The sequence below is a fragment of the Silene latifolia genome, chromosome X (assembly GCF_048544455.1).
Source record: "Silene latifolia isolate original U9 population chromosome X, ASM4854445v1, whole genome shotgun sequence".
Classification (NCBI taxonomy): domain Eukaryota; kingdom Viridiplantae; phylum Streptophyta; class Magnoliopsida; order Caryophyllales; family Caryophyllaceae; genus Silene; species Silene latifolia.
In genome coordinates, this window is record NC_133537.1 from 171,979,620 (window position 1) to 171,986,985 (window position 7,366).

General features: G+C 34.5%; 1 non-coding gene across 1 annotated transcript; it reads right to left on the reverse strand.

The window, feature by feature from the left end:
- Nucleotides 1-723: 723 nt before the first annotated feature.
- Nucleotides 724-830, reverse strand: LOC141625492 (small nucleolar RNA R71). The gene has a single exon (XR_012535270.1). It is a non-coding gene; the product is annotated as a small nucleolar RNA R71 (small nucleolar RNA).
- Between the last annotated feature and the right edge of the window lie 6,536 nt (nucleotides 831-7,366).

Genomic DNA, 7,366 nt, shown 5'->3' on the forward strand with positions numbered 1-7,366 from the left:
AAAATGGCGCCGTTGCCGGGGACGGTGTTCAATTGATTTGATTTTCATTAATTGTTTTTAGTTGTGTCTTTCTTTACCTTGGGGAAGTCAATCTCCTCAAGGTTGTTCTAATTGTTTTCTAGTTGTTTGATATTTTGCATGACTAGGAGATCACAAGGTAATTTATTACCTATTGATTTCGAGATTAAAAGGACCTTAACCAACAATAGAAGAGTTGCTAGAGGTACTTCAGGAGTCGTAGGTATTGGAGAGATTGTGGACATTCAACCAAATAACATTGAGTTTGTCAATCCTTTTGCAAGAGAAGGAGAGGATAACCTAATTCCAAACCAACCACAAAATCAGCCTACAATGCCTAAATTTTCATCACATTCCGTACCAACCAAAGAGAACCTACCAAACGGTACTCCTACACCACCACGTTTAACCGGTAATTTTGTTGCCAAATCCGCATTCATACAATTAGTTGAGAGAAGTCAATTTGGAGGGATGCCTAGTGAAGAGTCTCATTTACATATGGAGACTTTTTGTGATTATTGTGATGCAATTTCTCAAACCGGAGTTACTCAAGACCAAATCCGATGGGTATTGTTTCCTTTCTCCTTGATCGGTACCGTAAAGCAATGGTTGAAGAGCCTAGACAAGGCTACCCTTGGTATTGATTCATGGAAGAAGTTAGCACTTGCCTTCTACAAAAAATTTTATCCTTCGGAGAAGACAAATATGTTGAGAGCCCAAATCACCGGGTTCAAGCAAAGGGATGAGGAATCATTATATGAAGCATGGGAGAGATTTAAGGACACTTGTCGTTCTTGTCCACACCACGGACTTAGTGAGTGGTTCCTTGTGCAACAATTTTGGAACGACTTATATGAATACTCACGCAATGTGCTTAATATGGGATCCAATGGGAGGTTTACCGAATTTGTTGACAACCAAACATGGGCCAAAATCGAAGAGATGGCGGTTCATAATTACCAATATAGTAGGCCTCGAAAGGCCACTAGAGGATAAAAGCATGAGGTAGATTGCATCACTCAATTGGGTGCTCAACTAAGTGCTCATATCGACACCATCAACTTAAAGTTTGAGAAGGCCATAGATAAGCTTGATGAAGCTTCCAAATCACCCAAACAACATGTTAATGCTATGATGGCATCGTCCTCAATCCCAAGTGGAGTATGTGAAAATTGTGGAACCTTGGGACATGATCAAAACGAATGTAGTGGAACAAATGAACAAGTAAATGCTTTCCAAGCATATAAGAGTGGTACCCCTTATTCCAACTACTATAATGAGAATACCAAATTCCATCCAAATCTCTCATATAAAAGCCAAAATGTTCAAAATCCTCAACCAACATACACTCCACCTCCAATTAGAAACCAACCTCAAACACCCTTTTTCAACCAAAGCCAAGGATATCAAAATCAATCTTTCTACAACCAATCCAATGACCAAAGCTTTGATGTTCAAAAAGCGGTCCTCCAAATAGAAAAGAACCAACAAGAATTCTTCACCCAAATGCAAAAAGATAGACAAGCTAAAAAAATCACCATCAACAACATACTTGCCCACACCAAAATGTTAGAGACTCAAATGACCCAATTAGCACATCTTCTAGCTCCCAAAGACAAAAGGGGCAATTAACTCCTCAAGGTAACCCGTCCACAAGACATGAGAGGCCAATTGATGAAGATATTGTGGATGCTAGTAGCAAGCAAGTAGTTGTGGAGAACTCTAAGGAAGAATAATCCACTACCAACGAACTTTAAAGAAGAAGAATGAAGGAAAAGCTAAGAATGATGATAAGGAACCTATTGTGATTTAAGTTCCATTCCCAAGTCGTCAAGCTAAGCCTAAACTTGATGAGCAACTTGGAAAGTTCATGGAAATTGTGAAGAACTTAGAAGTCTCAATCCCATTCACGGAATTGATCAATCATGTTCCGGCTTATGCAAAGTACATGAAGGATATTCTTACCAGGAAGAAATCCGTCCGAAAGTTGGAGACTATTTGTTGGAGTAAGTGTCCCCGACAATGATGCGTTCACAATTGTCGATCATGATGATCACATGTTTAAATCTCATATTTAAGAATACATGAGGGAAAGTAATATTTTACAGTCAACTGGTCCACACATATCGGTAATGATTAGCTGACTGGAGTTTGACATTACTGTCATACGACGGTGGTGTTCAGCTGATCCCCTAAGGTCATACCTATAGGGTAATGCTCTTAATTGATTATTTAATTAATCATATACCGATACGAGTTAATTGAATTCCTTAAAATTGATGGATGATTTTGTGAGTAAATTTACGTGTCTTGTTGTAATTCGATTAAATAAGATACGGTCTAAGTAATCGAATCGTTTTATTACTTAGATTAATTTATTGTTTATGAAACAATTGAAAATAGAATGAATGACTTATTATAAATACAAGTTGTTGTAATTTATAATTCTATGAACCATTTTGGTACAAGTAATTATGAATTACTAGTTGATTTTTGTATATGACATATTTTATTAATATGTTGATTTTTAATATGTTAAAAACAAATTATATTATGACATGTCATGTAACATGTGACATATGAAAAATTTGACAAATGACAAAATAAAATGGACTTTCCATTTTATGTATGTACCGAAAAATGGAGGGAGCATTATGTTTTATATTGTGTTGTTTATTTTTAAAGGAAACACAATGATTAAACTCTACACATAGCCATGCACACCAAGTTTGTCTTGAGTAGAATGTGAAGCTCATGCATTGGCCCTCTACCCTACCCTCCACCCGGTTTTGTGCATAAGAAAGCCAAGTGTTTTGTGCATAAGAAAGCCAACTTGTAATTGTTTTGCATGGATAAGATCCGATTTAATTTTATGGCTAAATTAAACTTTCATATATTGGATATGTAAATAAATGAGATTAATGAATCCTAACAAGTGCTATCAGAGCACAAGGTTGTTGCATGCAAAATCGGGTTTGTTTTTCTGAGTTAATTAGTTAACAAATAAAACTTGTTATTTAGGATTCATGAAGATAAATCACGAAATAATTTTGCATGTTAAAATTTTGTGGTCCTAAATGGATTTTAGGTCATATGGGATGATTTATAGATTTTATTGTTTATTATATATATTATTAGCATTAAAATGTGATTTTTATGAGAAAAATGTCATTTTTGGACGAAAAATAGCTAAACTTCGTATTTTTCAGTGATATTGGTCATGGTTTCACATATATTATCTACTGGTTGCATGCTAAATTTCGTGAAAAACGAAGTTATTTTGCATAAAATATGAATTTTATAAGCCAAAATCGAATTTAAAGGGTTTATTAGGTTAAGATGAGTTATATTTCGAATCTGGTCATGAAAATTTAATATGTTGTCACATGCATTTTTACTCAATGTGTATAAAATTGTTGGCTGTTTTGAACCATTTTTGCATGATTTATGAATTTTTGAGTAAAAATTTGATAAATAGTGGGTTTAATTTAGTGTATAATGCTAAAACATATTTCATTTTATACCACATTTCAGATCGAAAAGTGGAAAATTGATTAAAATTAATTTTCTCATATTTTAATGGTCATATTTGGTAAAACCGATAAACCGCAACGATGTTTTTCTCGAATTTTTTTTGAAATTTTTAACCTAAGTTTTGAACATTATGAGTGTCATGGTATTTTTCCAGAATGTTCATGAGTTTGAATTTCAAATTTTAAAATTATTTGAAATTATTATAATTTAATTTGGAGTTTATAATATAAAATTGTATTTTTGGGTCCATTATGAACAATATTAAGAAATCAAGTTGAATTTTTGTCAAAATGTAAGTGAAGACTAAGTTTTGAGACCTAAGATGGTTAGGGTAATTAACTTGAACATAAATATGAATTTATGTAACATATTGTGATTTTAATAAGTTAAATCACGCAAATCAATAAAAACCAATGTAATATACGATATTGGCTCTTAAAAGGCGATTTAGCATAAAATTAAGCATGTTCATACATATTATAATGCTGCATTTTATTTATGATTGTCATATTATTGATTTATTAATTTTTGATTTATGTAATTTTACTTAGTATGGCCTTAGTTTTTAATTGGTATAACCCGGAATGTATGGGAATATCGATTCGGTTGTAATTATTGTGATCTCATATCACCGTTTTGTAATTTAATAGATTTAATTTTTATTACAAATGTATAATAGAAAATTATGTAATTTTATTTATTACATGTAATTCCGGAAATCCTTGAAGACGGTGCCATTAGGAAAGGTGTTCCGACAACACGGTGTTGCCTTGCAATGCGTGCCAAGTAAAGTTCAAGGGACCAATGGAGTTGGTTTCCAAATTCGTAATAGTTAACTGAATTTTCTTTTGAGGAAGGCCATACTAGGATTTTATATTTTATGTTTTGCATTTATTTATATGTTTACATGCATCGTTAAATCGCCATAACTAAACATGCATTTTATTTTATCGAGTCATCGACCGTGTCAATTATACTTATCGTAGTTCACCGCTTTAGTTCACTTAAAACGTGATAGATAATAAATTGACAAGACCTCTCACTAAATTAATAACTGAGAATTAGCCTTACCAAATAGTAGAAACCATGAATCCCAATTTCATAAGGAAGTAGGCTCGGCTCACCGGGGTGCTAAACTTTTTACGTTGGGTAAGTGGGAAGTAAAATGTTATTACATCGAAATTTGGATTGAGCTCAATGAAAGTATTCGTGACCGTAGTCGCATGTGTTCCGGGCTAAAGATAAATATTAGAGTAATTTTATCGACTGAGAGTTCTAGAAGTAGAATCGATTAAAGAGTTAATCCACTGAGTTATATTGATAAGGGAAGAATCGGCTCACCGTACCCGAATTGGTATGAATTTGGATCTCCGGATAATTTATAATAGTTGGGTAGAGGTCACTATATAAATGCTTAAAACTTGTTTAAAATGTTTACAAGTATTATCAAAACAATAGATGTTTATTAATTCCTTCACTTTTATTTTGTAGTCAAATTTGTTTTCTCTATTGCAATGGCAACTCCGAATTCAAACGCAATCGCTAGCTCAAACACTCTCACCAATGTTTCATGGCTCCGATACTTCATGGATCGTTGTAAATTAGAAAAGAATGGGTCCGATTTCGCCGATTGGGACACGCAACTTCGCTTGGTCGCGGAGGGTGACGACAAGCTTCGTTACCTTACCGAGGCCTCTCCTGCCGCACCTACCGCTAGGTCTACCCCCGCCGCTAGGCAAGCCTATGAGACTTACCAAAAGGAGTCGGCCGCGATCAAAAATGTGTTGATCTTCTCAATGGAGGCCGAACTCCAAAGGAGTGCTATAAAGATTAGCACCGCCTATGAGATCTATACGAAGCTTGTGACCATGTTTTCACAAGCTCCGAGGATCATTCAATATGAAGCGGCTTCCGCATTCTTTGTTCTCAACATCAAGGAGGGCCAAAAAGTTAGCCCTCATGTGCTCAAGTTGATGGAGCATGTTGAGACCTTGAAAATGAAAAGGTAGAGATTCCTGAGGAACTCATCATTGATCGAATTCTTCATTCCTTGAACAAGGTTAAAGCATATGTCCAATTCAGGGTGAATTTTAATATGCAAAACTTGAAAGTGTCCCTCGATGAATTGCACAAAATGCTTGTGCAAGCCGAGAGGGACATGGGGCTAAATTTTAGCACCACCAAGGATGTGCTCAGCATTAATCAAAAGAGCAAAGGGAATTTCAAGAAAGGTGGTCACAAGGGAAAGAAACAAACTCCCTACAAGAATAAAGGAAAGGCTTGTGAAGCTAGCTCCTCAAAGCCCAAGAAGGGTGCCCCCTCCGGGGACAAATGCCACTATTGTAATGGTGTTGGGCATTGGAAGAGGAATTGTCCTAAGTACCTAAGCGACATCAAATCTGGAAAGATCACTCCAGTAGGTAAATGACTATCCCTTCTTTTATGTTTCTAATTCAACTTTAATATTTTGATACAAGTTCTGATAAAGTATCCCCTTTTTATTGTAATTAGGGCCTCCTCCAAGCAACAACAAGGGCAAGGAAAAGCAAGCTTAAGAGATCGTGAGGGAGCTAGGAGTAGCCACCCATGAAGCTTGGCTTTATTTATTGTCTTTAATTTCATGTTGTGTTTTGAATTCTAGAACTACTTTAATTTCCTTGTTTGACATGGAAATTTGTTTTAATCCTTTGAACAATTGTTGTAATTTTGGATTAATAGTGACTTGGTTTGCAACCCAAGTCACAATGTTTATCGTATTTTAATTGTTCTAAAATTCATCTTTATATGCTTGACATAGAAACATATGAATATCTACTTAAATTGATCCAATAGACGATTATAATGATAGAGGCATTATATATTCATAAGCTATGAATTAAATTCTCCTTATGCCTTTGTGACCAAAAGTCACTACTTACTTTTATGAGATCAATTATAAAGTTATGATTGAGTTGATGAACTCACACAAGGGAACGTTGCCAGCCTTATTTGAAAAACCTATCATACTGAAATCACCTAGTCTATATTATCTTTCTAATATGTCTCGATTATATCACTATTAAATTGATATGTACTACGTTTTCCTCCTTCTCCATCACTATTAAATTGTTTTATGGCTCAAAAGCTATCTTTGAAGAAAAAAGGGCATTTTTCATAAAGATAGAGTAGGAGTGAATTTAGCCACAAACTCTTCGCGTAGAGGAGACCAAAATAAGATGTTCTTGAGGGAACTACGTGAGGAGACCAAAAGAAGATGTTCTTGAGGGAACTACGTGAGGAGACCAAAAGAAGATGTTCTTGAGGGAACTACGTAAGGAGACCAAAAGAAGATGTTCTTGGATTGTAAGATTTTGATCGATGGAGGAATATAACTAGAGATTTTAATATTCGACATTTTAATTAAGAGCCTTATGAAACTAAAATGATATCTATGCAAGAAAATGAATTTATTTGGGATTGTTGAGACCAATCCAAGGTAAATAAATATTTATAATTAAAGGTTGCATAGAGTGGCATGTAAATGTCTACAAAAGCTAAGTTAAGTGTTAACTATGCTAAAGACTCAAAATCATTGCTATACTTCATTATGAAATAAGTAAGTTAGTAAGACTACTTTCCAAAATGGGTATTTTGAAAGGGATATGTGAATGACATAAATGGTTTTAACTAACACTTTGAATAGCAATGATTATTTCAATTCATTAAATGTTTCAAATGAGTTGTCAAAAACGAAACATGTAGAATTCAGTGGGAGTCGGTGATAGTCATGTTTAGACATGATGTTTCGTGGGAGAAATCATCCTTCATGAATTGC